General features: G+C 37.2%; 1 long non-coding RNA gene across 1 annotated transcript in view; it reads right to left on the minus strand.

The window, feature by feature from the left end:
* LOC309859798 overlaps positions 1 to 13,194 on the minus strand; it is a 144,160-nt gene that overhangs the window by 107,345 nt on the left and 23,621 nt on the right. The window lies entirely within an intron of this gene.

A 13,194-nucleotide genomic window follows, 5' to 3' on the forward strand; every position in this document is an offset into this window, starting at 1 on the left:
AGGCAATGATTCTGGAGCCCTGGGATCAGTGGGCATCAGAGGGTGGTACAGGGGACATCACATACAAGAACTTAGACCCCAGTCCTTCCAACTCCTCTATAATGCATAACTTCACAGGCTTTTCTTAGTCCCTGGGGACAGCAAGATGAAAAGGGAGAGTTCTAGAATTGAGTGTAAATTTACCCCATAAAGACAGAAAAAAAAATCTGTAATTTCCTGGATTAGAATATTAAGTTTCCTGCCCCAGGCAAAATGGAGGTTGAAAGCCAAGCCAAGTCCAGTTCACTCTGCGGTTGCTAACTCTGTGTTCCACACATGCTTAAGGGCCTTAAAAAGTCTTCTACCAAAAATAATGGAATATGCATAGATAGTGAGAAAAAAATAAAATACATGCATATAAGATTATTGGAATGCAACTAAGAGAAGACACATAACTTTAAAGGACACAGTTCAGGCTACAGGTCAGTCCTTCCCTTTTTATGGTATCAATTCTCAGAGCACTGAGAATAGATACACATTTAGAGAGGTCTTTTTAAAGAATTTAAGAATGTGAATATAGTGTTAAGTGTTGCTTCAAAGTTTTCAAATGACCCTTCAAATAAGACAAATGGGAGATGACAATTATGCAGAATTACTTAGGCTGAGATTTAAAAACTAAGTTGGGGGTATCTGGTGATGGTGGACTGGGACAATGTGAAAAACATTTATTTGAAAAAAAGGAGAATTAAAAATGCGGGGGAAAATTACAGGGTCAAGGAAAAGAAGCCGAGGAAAGTAAGCCTGGCATTTTAACTGTTTATATCCCAGCAACATCTGCTTACTCCAGGTGTATAATTAAAATCCTGAAAATAATTAGTTGAGAGCAAAAATTGTAATTCAGCTTACCGAAGGGAAGTTTCTCTGATAAACCTTGATCCTCAGGCTTTAGACTGAAACCTCAAAGTACTATACCTTTAGAATAAAGTCAAACTAGAAATTGATCACCCTTTCAGAAACTGCAGACCACCTTTGAATCTTAAGAATTCTTAATGTACAAAGATGATCTGGGAATACCGATGCCATAGCCATCCGTCAGAAACAAAAGTAAGTCTTCTCTGAAGGAAGATCAAGTCATATAAATACTAGAAATAATGCTAAAATCTTGCAATGTTTCAGGATAGGTTGGGTTACAAAAATAAGTTGTGTCTTTATATACTAATGTCAAATAATTGCAAAATGATATTTTAAACATGCCATTTACAATATTACAGACAATTATAATACTTACGAACACAGATAAACAAATGTGCTCAGGTTGAAAGGCAATGTTATTAAGATCTCCACTCTTCCAAATGTATCCATGTATTCAAAGGAATTGCAATCAAAATTCCACAGGGTTTTCTTTTTTTATGGAAATGGTTATACTGATTCTAAACTTTTTGTAGAATTACAATTAATCTAAAATTGTCAAAGTAATTTTTTTAAATATTGGAGGATTTGATTTAAATCACAAGATTGCAAGATTTAAATCACAAAGCTTCCTTAATTAAGACTGTGTGGAGTTAATATAAAAAAAACTTCTAGATCCATGGGACAATTCAGAGTTCAGAGATAGACTAACATATAGGTAGTCAGTTGGTCTTCAGTGGGTAAAAGATTATTGTCTTCCAAGGTGGATATGATTACCAAAAAAATGAACTTTGACCTCTATATTACATCACACATAAAATTTAATTTGAAATGAACATAGACCTCAATCCAAAACCCAAACTCTAGAACTTCTGGAAGAAACAGAGGAGAAATTCTCTGCAACTTGGGGGTAGGCTAAAATATCCCAGCTGAAACAGAACATGAGCAGTCATAAAAAAAATTTTGATAATTATAATTAAAATCTCCTACCTGTCAAATGACACTTTAAGAGAATGACAGACAAACCACCACTGGAGGAAAAAAATACATACAGCAAATAAATATGACAAAATCTATTTATCTGAAATACATAAAAATCATTCTCAAACTCAGAAGAAAAGGAACCTAAGGATATTTAAGTGAAAGACTTAAACAGGTTCTTCGTAGAAGATGTAAGAATGACTAGCGAAACAGGTATAGGGAAATGTGTTCAACATCATTAATCAACATGGAAATAAAAATCAAAACCACAATGAGATATCACCTCACATCTGTGGGGATGGCTAGAATCAAAAACTCAAACAATAGCAAGTATTGGCAAGAATGGACCGAAAAGAGAAACTTATATCCATTGTTGATGTAAATCGGTAGGTTCACTACAGGAAGTATTCTGGAGGTTTCTGAAAAATTAAAAATAGAGTTACCATAGAATCCAATAACCTCACAACTGGTAATATATCCCAAGGAAATAAAGTCACTATCTCAAAGAGATATCTGCACTCCTATGTTCATTGTATCATTATTCTCAGTGGTTGAGATATGAAAACAGCCCGTGACTGTTGATGGATGCAAGGATGAAGATCATTTATCTATCTAGGTGTACATAGAGGTAGATGTTTATGTACTAGCATCAGGTTTATCATCATTATCAATATACACTAATTATATATGCATATAAAATTCGGCCTTAAAAAAGAAGGAAATCCTTCCATTTACAAAGATGTGGAAACCTGGGTGAGCCTGGAGGACTTTACGCTAAATGAAATAAGTCAGAGAAAGACAAATGCTGTATTATCACATTTAAGTGTAGAACCTAAGAAAGTCAAACTCATAGTAACAGGGAGTAGAATGGTGGCTACCAGGGCGTAGGAGAAATAGGGAGATGTTGGTTAAAGGATACAAACTGTCAGAAATAAGATGAGTAAGTTCGGGGCACCTAGGTGGCTCAGTGGGTTAATCCTCTGCCTTTGGCTCGGGTCATGCCCTGGGATCGAGCCCTGCATCAGGCTCTCTGCTTGGTGGGGAACCTGCTTCCCTCTGTCTGCCTCTCTGCCTACTTGTGATTTCTGTCTGTCAAATAAATAAATAAAATCTTTAAGAAAAAAGATAAGTTCAAAAAAAAGATGAGTAAGAGACCTATAAATGAGTAAGAGACCTATATAAGAGATGTATATATGGTGACTATAGTTAATAATATCCTGTTATTCTAAAAAAATAAATAATAATATACTGTATTCTAGAAAGTTACAAAGGAGGTGGATAGTAAGCATTCTCACCACACGCACAAAAGATAATGACCTGAAGTGATAGTTATGTTATGTAGCTTGATTGTGGTCATCGTAGAACATACACATATAACAAAATATCAAAATTTACACCTTAAATATATAAAACTTTTGTCAATCATACCTCAATATAGCTGTGGGGGAAAAAAAGGAATGACCAATCAGCCTCTGAAAAGATTTTCAGCATTATGAGTCATCAAAGAACCACAAATTAAAAGAGTACAAAGTATTTCATAGTCACCAGAATGGCAAAATAAAAAAGAGGTTATTGTTAAGTATTGGGAAGATTGTGGAATAATTAGAATCCTTATACATTGCAAAACAACCCGGTGATTTCTTATAAAAGTAAAATATACTTAACATGTAACCCAGCAGTTCCATTCTTGGGTATTTACTCAAGAGAAAAGAAAACAGGAGTGAGTGCTGTGAAATGTAAACCTGGCGATTCACAGACCTGTACCCCTGGGGCCAATAATACATTATATGTTCATATAAATAAATAAATAACAGAAGACAGATAAGAAAAAAGAGCAAGCACAACTCTGAAACCACTATGCACATTTCTGTGTACTTCTATTTCTTCTACACACAGATGTGTATATTTTATTTTAAAGAAATTAAAAAACAAAAAAAAACAGGAATGCCTGAATATTGACAACCAGTACTGAAAATCACCATGTTAAGAGTATAAGGGGGAAGTAGAGAGCCATATGATCCTTTTAATAAATGAGAAGTATTCAACAAAATTTAAAATCTACTTATGATAACTCTTTGAGTAAGAATAAAGTTTTCTTAATCTGACAAAGAGTATTTAGAACATAATCTACATCAAACCTCATAGTGACTGATGGAGAATCGAAAGCTTTCCTGCTGGAGCTGGGATGAACAATACGCCTCATCACATACTCATGTCAACTTTGCAGTATAGATCCTAGCCAGTGCAACAGCACAAGAGTAGGAAACAAAGGTGTGAAGGTTAGTAAAATGAAAAGCAAAGCTCATTATTCTCAATTAATATAATTGAATACATAGAAAATTGAAATGGATTTACATATAAATCATTAGAATTAATCAGTGGGTTTAGCAAAGTTACTTTGACTTAAGGTCAGTCTTAAAAATATTATATTTATATGGACCATTTATATAGAAGCAGAACTGACACGTTGCCCCAACACTGTTGTCAATAAGCATACACAGTACATTTGTGGCCAAAAAGGCGGTGGGGGGGGAATGGCTTTTTACCCTGGGATAAAAAAGAATTGGGTCACCCTACCTCAGTGTAGGTCTCAAAATAAATGTAACCTGGAGCTTCTCTCATAAATTGTTGACTCTTGATTAAAAAAAAAAATCTTTATTACTGCCCTGTATAGTACTGTTGTCTGAATAAATTTCACAATCTTTGTGGTTATGATAATTACACAAAAACACTGCTGTTTTCCCAACATGAATGAACTAATATAAACAATACAACCTTTGTAATCTTGGTTTTTCTCCTTTCAAATACTCCTTATATTTCTTATTTGATAAGCCAGGCCTTCTAAAGTCTCTCCTTGTACTTTATGAAAGAAAACCCCTAATTTTCTTTTCTAATATAATAATTTCTCTCTGAGTTATCTATCTGTCTATGTCCAGAGAGACTCGCCTACCAAGAGTTGAAACTGACAGCGTGCTAAGTGAAGCTTCCATTGACCCCTCACATTGAGGCAAGCCTTTACTTGGCTTTTGAGGCTTTTGATATTTTTGATGTTATTGTACATAGCATACTTCTGAAAATTTTACTTTATGTTTATTTATGTTTATGACCTTATGTAGTCATAGAGTTCTCTCTTTTCCTCCCACTCTTTGTTTTCTACCTCTTATTCTAATTCGGTTCCAGACTATGTGCAGTTCTCAGTCCAGCCTGGTTCTGGTCGGGGGACTGATTTGTGTGTGTGGCCAAATATGTCTCTCTCGATGCTTGGATGAAGATATTTGGCTTAAGGATCTGATCATCTGGCGATCACTGTTTTTGGAAGAAATGTAGAAAATCACCTTATTGGTAAAGGGCTGCATGGATAACTTCCTAAATATTGATTCTGCAGCAACTAGATGAAGAGTTCTTATCTTTGGTCAGCCAGTTGACATAATCATTACAAATGGACACTTGTCAGATGGCCCCAAGGGCTATAATCAGGAATGCCAGCATATTTTCCATGCAGAAGCTGATTACTTTCTGGAGGGAGACTGCCTAACTCAACACCGGGTGAAGAACCATTTATGCAGGACAAAATATACTCTAATGAAAAATGTCTTTCCCAGTAATTTTTTTGCAATGCTGATGTCTGAAAAATATGATTTCTGGGGATGTGATGATTATGCAAAGAAGTAGCTATTTTTCTACTATAAACAGTCTGAGGATGATCTTGCTTTTTTTTTTTTTTAACACCTACTGAATTGTTTTTTTTTAGTTTGGTGAGCTGGTACTTCTAATTTCTGACTTCTTATATTAATTGCAAGTAAACTTCTCTTAAAAAATGCTTTTTCCTCTAGCTCATTTTTTCTAACCAGAATAAACATAAAGTAAATTTTTTAGAAGTATGCTATGTACAATAACATAAAAAATATCAAGTATCTTGGAAAAAATATAATAAAAGTTGTCTGAGACCTCTACACAGAGGAAACTACTTTCCTAATAGGTTTCTCACTGTTTAAAGATGAATTATGGAATGCATGAGTTAATGGATAGATCTACCATGTGCAAGGATTGGGGAGAGTAACAGTGTAATCAATTCTCTTATTATAAAACCACAGTAATTAATGCAGGGATTAGTCGATGAAATAGAAGTAAGAACTTCGGCTTATCAAAGCAGTTAAGATAATAAAAAACCAGTCACATAGTAGGAGATAAAAATTATAACACATGCAAGGGAAATGGGCTCCAATGTATAATACATGAATAATTCCTTTTTTTTTTGGATTTTATTTATTTATTTGACAGACAGAGATCACAAGTAGGCAGAGAGAGAGGAAGGAAAGCAGGCTCCCTGCTGAGCAGAGAGCCCAATGTGGGGCTCAATCCCAGGGCCCTGGGATCATGACCTGAGCTGAAGGCAGAGACTTTAACCCACTGAGCCACCCCGGTGCCTCAATACATGAATAATTTCTACAAGTCTGTACAGTCAAGGGTTAGCTTAGCAGGCCAGTGTTGCACAAACTCTGCACAGTCCCAAGAAAGGCTTGTCTTCAGGACTGGCCAGACTCTGACCTTTGGAAAATTCTACCTGATGAGACTATTTTTGTAGATCTGAGGCCTGGGCCGTGTGGTACAGGTTGGATCAGGCAGTTCGTGCAAAGAGTGTGACTTAACAGTGACGCCTGTTTTTCTCTTAGGGCTGGAGTTTGAGTGGCCAAAGCCAGTCATGCAAACACTGCATGTTTACAGAGTTTCAGACATTATTCCTGGGGAAAGGAAACAGAGTCCCATGTAACTCCACTGGGAGAAGGAAGCTGGAAACTTGCACCTGGTCTGTCCTCAACTTCACCCTGGGGCCTTTACCTTTGCTGATATTAGCCTGGATCCATTCTCTGTACGAGCATAACTGGTTTTCTGTAACTTGGAAGTCCTTCTAGTGAAACACTGGCCTTGGGGACTTTCAATGCAAACCGAAGAGGAAATGACAGATAACCCAATAATAAAAGAGACCAGATACTTGAACAGACTTTCATAAAAGAGAAAATCCCAAATTCCATGAAACCTTTCAAAACAGCCTCCACATTTGAAAGCTTTGAAAAGATGCAGAATAAAACTATAACAAGATGAGAGAATAACTGAAATTAAAAAGCCTGGAAATGCCAAGTGTTGGTCAAGAATATGGAACAAATGGAAATGTCATATGCTGTTGGCAAGAATATAAATTGACAAAATTATTTTGCAAAACCTTGGCATTGACTGCTGACGTTGGGTAATAACTACGGACTGTAATTCCATATATCCAACAAAACTGAAGGCAGATGTGGACCAAAAATGTAAAAGAATGTTCATGACAGCATTATCCTTACTAGCAAAGACTGGAAACACAACAAATAGCCATCAACACCAGCAGAAAGTATAAATTAAATGTTGTATCCATCCAACACGTTGTGTGGTAATGAACATGAACGAAGCATTCCTATACACAGGAACACATACGAGTCTCAAAAGCCTAATCTTCGGTAAGACCATGAGAATGCCTGGTTTAATTAATATAGTCTTCAAAAATGAAACAGTAGGGCACCTGGATGCCTTTGTGAGTTAAGCCTCTGCCTTCGGCTTAGGTCATGATCTCAGGGTCCTGGGACTGAGTCCCACATTGGGTTCTCTGCTCAACAGGGAGCCTGCTTCTCCCTCTCTCTCTCTGCCTCTCTGCCTATTTGAGATCTCTGTCTGTCAAATAAATAAATAAAATCTAAAAAAAAAAAGAATCTGTAATGTTAGAAGTGGAGATAGTTAGAAAGAGAAGGTTCTGGAAAGAAAGCTGGGAGTAAATGGGACAAGGCTTGGGGCCTATTTCTTGGGTGTCAGTAGGGTTGGGTTTATTGATCTGGATGGTGGCTACATGGTTGCATTCATTTGTGATAACTCATTGATTCATGCCCTTGTGGTATGTAGATTTTGCTGTTTTTGTTATACATCAACAAAGAAGTTAAGAAATAAAAGAAAAATAAAGAGCTTAGTTATAATTGTGGGAAAAATTTCAGTTAAGTGATTCTTAGGGGACGACTGATTATAATATGAATGTAGCTAATTCATTGGCGGGTTGATACAGGAAATATTAGAGATAAAGAACCCTTAACACTTGTTATGACAAAATGGTAGCCAAAAGAATTTTCGGGAACTTAAACATGACAGTCTTATTCAGTCTCCCTATGAATAAAGTATAGTCAATAATAACTAAGGAAATGACACTATTTTTTAAAACATTTTATTTTATATTTATTTATTTTTTAACTTATTTTTTATTTTCAGCATAACAGTATTTATTATTTTTGCACCACATCCAGTGCTCCATGCAATCAGTGCCCTCTATAATACCCACCACCTGGTACCCCGACCTCCCACCCTGCCGCCCCTTCAAAACCCTCAGATTGTTTTTCAGAGTCCATAGTCTCTCATGGTTCACCTCCCCTTCCAATTTCCCCCAACTCCCTTATTTTTAAATAACCTCCACACCCAACATGGGGCTCGAATGCATAAACCCAAGATCAAGAATCACACGCTCTACAGACTGAGCCAGCCAGGAACTCCAGGAAATCACATTATTATCTTATGGAATATTGAATATTTGTTCATGTCTTAAGAAGCTATATCGACACATGTGAGGCATGACAAACACACACTGTTTTCTTCTTCTACATTTGTTGTTATAACTTTCTCCATTAGGACTTTATGTTTACATTCTACTCTGATAGGGTTTGGTTTATATTTGCTTTACTTTTTCTCATGCATTTAGTCCTCCACTATCTTTCTCATAGATAATTATTTTCTCCCACATTCAAATATTTATTTAAGGAGGCGCCTGGGTGGCTCAGTGGGTTAAGCTGCTGCCTTCGGCTCAGGTCATGATCTCAGGGTCCTGGGATCGAGTCCCGAATCGGGCTCTCTGCTCAGCGGGGAGCCTGCTTCCCCCTCTCTCTCTCTCTACCTGCCTCTCCATCTACTTGTGATCTCTCTCTGTCAAATAAATAAATAAAATCTTAAAAAAAATTATTTAAGATCTCTATTGTTTAAGCACAGGCTCTTCATGCTGGGCTGCCTTACTGAGAACAGAGAGAACATTAAGAGCTGGAAACCTCTGTATCTTCTCCCTCTAAAGCATAGGATCACTTCATTTCTTCATCTTTTCTTTCCACACTTCCCTACTTTTTAAAAACTATAGTCCATGATACTGTTGATTCTATTACCTGTACCCATATTCTTTCCTTCCCCCTTTCTTTCTCTTCTAGGATCTCGTTCTATTTATCATCTCCCTTTTGCATCTTCAATAATTTTTTTGTTTACAATGTCATTTTCTTCCATCAAATGATTTGCTTAGGTCTTCACAGAACTGACTACATAACTTACAGAGTCCAGTACAAAAGCATACCCAGGGCCCCTTCTAAAATGACTGTTTTTCAAGGTCAAAGTGATGGTAATGCATTAAACCAAGGATGGGTTCTTTTTAATGTGGGACCCTGTGTCACTTGCAGGTCCCACCTTCCTGATACCATTGCTGTGTCTTCATTGACTTAAATGAAAATCTACTCAACTGCATTGCCCTCTGTAACTGCTCTTCTGCTTTAGTCCTTGTTTCCAGGATGGTAATGCAAGGTACCCTCTCCTGAAAAGAGATCACATCTTCTTGATAATGCAGTAAGAAGGGAGGATGGGAAAACTTAGAAATTAATTAACCGTGAAAATAAAGTAGTTATTCAGTTTAATAGGAATGTGTTGTAGCAAAGTGTGATCACTCAGTGAGTATAGTTGTCACTAAATCAACCTGAAATAGATGTATTTATACATGTCAACCATCTCATTTACACCTTCCAAAGACTTACTTAAGAATCACCTATTTTGGTGCACCTGGGTGGCTCAGTGAGTCAAGCCTCAGCCTTTCGCTCAGGTCACAATCTCAGGGTCCTGGGATCAAGCCCTGAATCAGGCTCTCTGATCCCCAGGGGGCCTGCTTCCTCCTGTTTGTCTCTCTCTCTCTGCTTGCCTCTCTGTCTACTTGTGATCTCTGTCTGTCAAATAAATAAATAAAATCTTTTAAATAAAGAATTACCTATTTAAAAAAATGCTAAATTTTCCTAGTATAATGCTGACCTTTAGCCTGTCTTTACTTATAAAACTACTCTTCTCTTATGCTCCACTCCTGAACCTCCCAGAGAGATAACACAGGACTGTCTTGGAAAGGACTAAGGCTGGAAGTATCCTAGAATGTCTGGTATAGTGTGAACAAGGGGCAGATAATAGAATGTGGACATCAAGGTGATAGCAGGAGGTAAGTCACGTGGTGCAGCATCTTAGAAGCCATTGTTAGAATGTAAGTCTTCCTTAGAGTGGAACGAGGAGCCATTGCTGTGGTTATAGTTGGGAGGGACATGGTCTGGATAAACATGTCTTCAAAAGGGTCATTCTGGCTCTTTCATTAGAATGGACTCAAGGAGACTCGAGTGAGAGCTGAGAGACCAGTGAAAAAGACATGGCAGTAATCTTCAGGGAAAAGTGATGGCTTGCTGAGTGGAACCGGTGCAGGAATAAAATGTAAATTATTGTGCCAGCTAATGCAACAAGACAATACAAAGAAAAAAAATAAAAGGTATACATATTGGGAAGGAAGAAATAAACTATCTTTGTATGCAGATGACATGATTGTCTATGCAGAAAATATGAAAGAATTAAAAAAATACCTAGAAGTAATAAACAATTACAGCAAGATTGTAGGATACAATACTAATACACAAAAGCCAATCAATTCCTTATATGTCAGTAATTAACCACTGGAATTGGAAATTAAAAGCATAACATTATTTAAATAACACTGCAAAATAAAATACTTAGCTATAAATACCACAAAAGCAGTACAATATCTATATTAGAAAGACTACAAAACTCTGATGAATGAAATTAAAAAACTAAATAAATGCAGAGATATCACACGTTCATGCATAGGAGGACACAATGTTGTCAAAATGTCAGTTCTTCCCAACTTGATCTATAGCTTTCATGCAATCCCAGTCAAAATCACAGTAACATATTTTTTTTTAACTTTTTATTTTTTATAAACATATATTTTTATCCCCAGGGGTACAGGTCTGTGAATCACCAGGTTTACACACTTCACAGCACTCACCAAAGCACATACCCTCCCCAATGTCCATAATCCCACCCCCTTCTCCCAAACCCCCTCCCCCCAGCAACCCTCAGTTTGTTTTGTGAGATTAAGAGTCACTTATGGTTTGTCTCCCTCCCAATCCCATCTTGTTTCATTTATTCTTCTCCTACACACTTAAGCCTCCATGTTGCATCACCACTTCCTCATATCAGGGAGATCATATGATAGTTGTCTTTCTCTGCTTGACTTATTTCGCTAAGCATGATACGCTCTAGTTCCATCCATGTTGTCGCAAATGGCAAGATTTCATTTCTTTTGATGGCATATTTTGCAGATATTGAAAGACTTATTTTAAAGTTGTGCTATATGGAGAGGCAACAGAGCTAGAAAAGCCAACACAATACTGAAGGAGAAGAACGATGTTGGAGGGTCAATATTACCTAACCTCAAGACTCACTGTACTTACTTATAAAGCTATAATGATCAAGACAGTGTAGTATTGGTGAAAGAATAGATAAACAGATCAATGGAACAAAATAAAGAGCCCAGAAACAGACTTCTGTAAATATAATCAACTAATCTTGGACAAGGGATCAAAGGCAATGCAATGGAGCAAAGACTCATTTCAACAGATGGTGTAGGCACACATGTCCACACATACAAATAAATCTAGACACAAAAATTAAATCAAAGTAGATCCTAACTGAATATGAAATGGAAAACTGTAAAACTCCTAAAAAATAACACAGAGGAAGCATAGATGACCTTGAATATGTAGATGACCTGAGAATGTAAATGACCTTGGATATGTAGATGAGTGCTTATATACAACACCAAAGACATGATCCATAAAAGAAACAATGGAGCTCAAGCCCCATAAAATTAGAAATTCTGCTCTGTGAAAGACCATGTCAAGAAAATGAGAAGAGGGGTACCTGGGTGGCTCAGTGGGTTAAGCTGCTGCCTTCGGCTCAGGTCATGATCTCAGGGTCCTGGGATCAAGTCCCGCATCGGGCTCTCTGCTCAGAAGGGAGCCTGTTTCCTCCTCTCTCTCTCTCTCTCTGCCTGCCTCTCTGTCTACTTGTGATCTCTCTCTGTCAAATAAATAAATAAAATCTTAAAAAAAAAAAAAGAAAATAAGAAGAACAGACTTGGAGAAAATACTTGTAAAAGCACACCTGATAGAGGACTGTTATCCAAAATTTACAAAGAACTTTTCAAATGGAACAATAAGAAATATCAGGTTTTAAAACCTGATTTTAAAAACGGGCCAAAGATCTGAACAGACACCTTATCAAAGGTGATATACAAGTGGCAAATAAGCATATGAAAAGATGTTCCACAACAGGGAAACACAATCTAAAACAACAATGAGATAGCACTGCACACCTATGAGAAGAACCAAAATCTGCAGCTCTGTCAGCATCAAATACTAGTAAGAACATGGACAAGGAGGAATTCTCCTTCATTGCTAGTGGACACATGAAATGCACAGCCGCCTGGAGGACATTTTGACAGTTTCTCACAAAAGTAAACATATCCTTACCATACAACCCCACAATTTCACTCCTTGATATTTATACACAAAAGTCTGCAGCAGCTTGCAATTCTTTCTGGTACATCCATTTTACTCAAATAGTAAATTATCTCAGTTTTCATTGTATTGTGCCCGTGTATGGACTAGAACACAAAAGTCATACAAGTGTTGAATGTCAACTGAGAACTTGCAACTTCTCACTTGAGGAATCCCATCAGAGTGTGGCAGGATGAGGAAACCATTCTCCCATGTGTCTAAAGTTGGAGAGCACTAGTGAGAGTTGGGTATTTATTTGGTGGGAGAGGGAACTGTGGTATGCAGGAGGATATTTTGTATCTGTCTCTCAAGGGGGGAAAACACCCTGATTTGTAGAGTTTGCCGATCTTCCTGGTGAAAATAATTCTTGACAGAACTGCTTTCAAGCTACCACCTTGGAGGGGCTCCACGCAGAACTGGTGAAGGGAGCACACCCTCGGTTCTCCTCCAGACTATAGGAACAGGTCCCAGCACTGCATGGGAATCGGGAAGAGGCTAGAAGTTAAGGAAGATCATGGAGAGTAGTCCTCTCTGCTGAACTTTATCCTGCCAAAAACAGAGAGACAGAGAGTGTGTTCTAGCACTATGGATTGGGTCTCATGTTATAATTTAGAAA

The sequence above is a fragment of the Mustela nivalis genome (genome assembly GCF_964662115.1).
Source record: "Mustela nivalis genome assembly, chromosome: 2".
Classification (NCBI taxonomy): Eukaryota; Metazoa; Chordata; class Mammalia; order Carnivora; family Mustelidae; genus Mustela; species Mustela nivalis.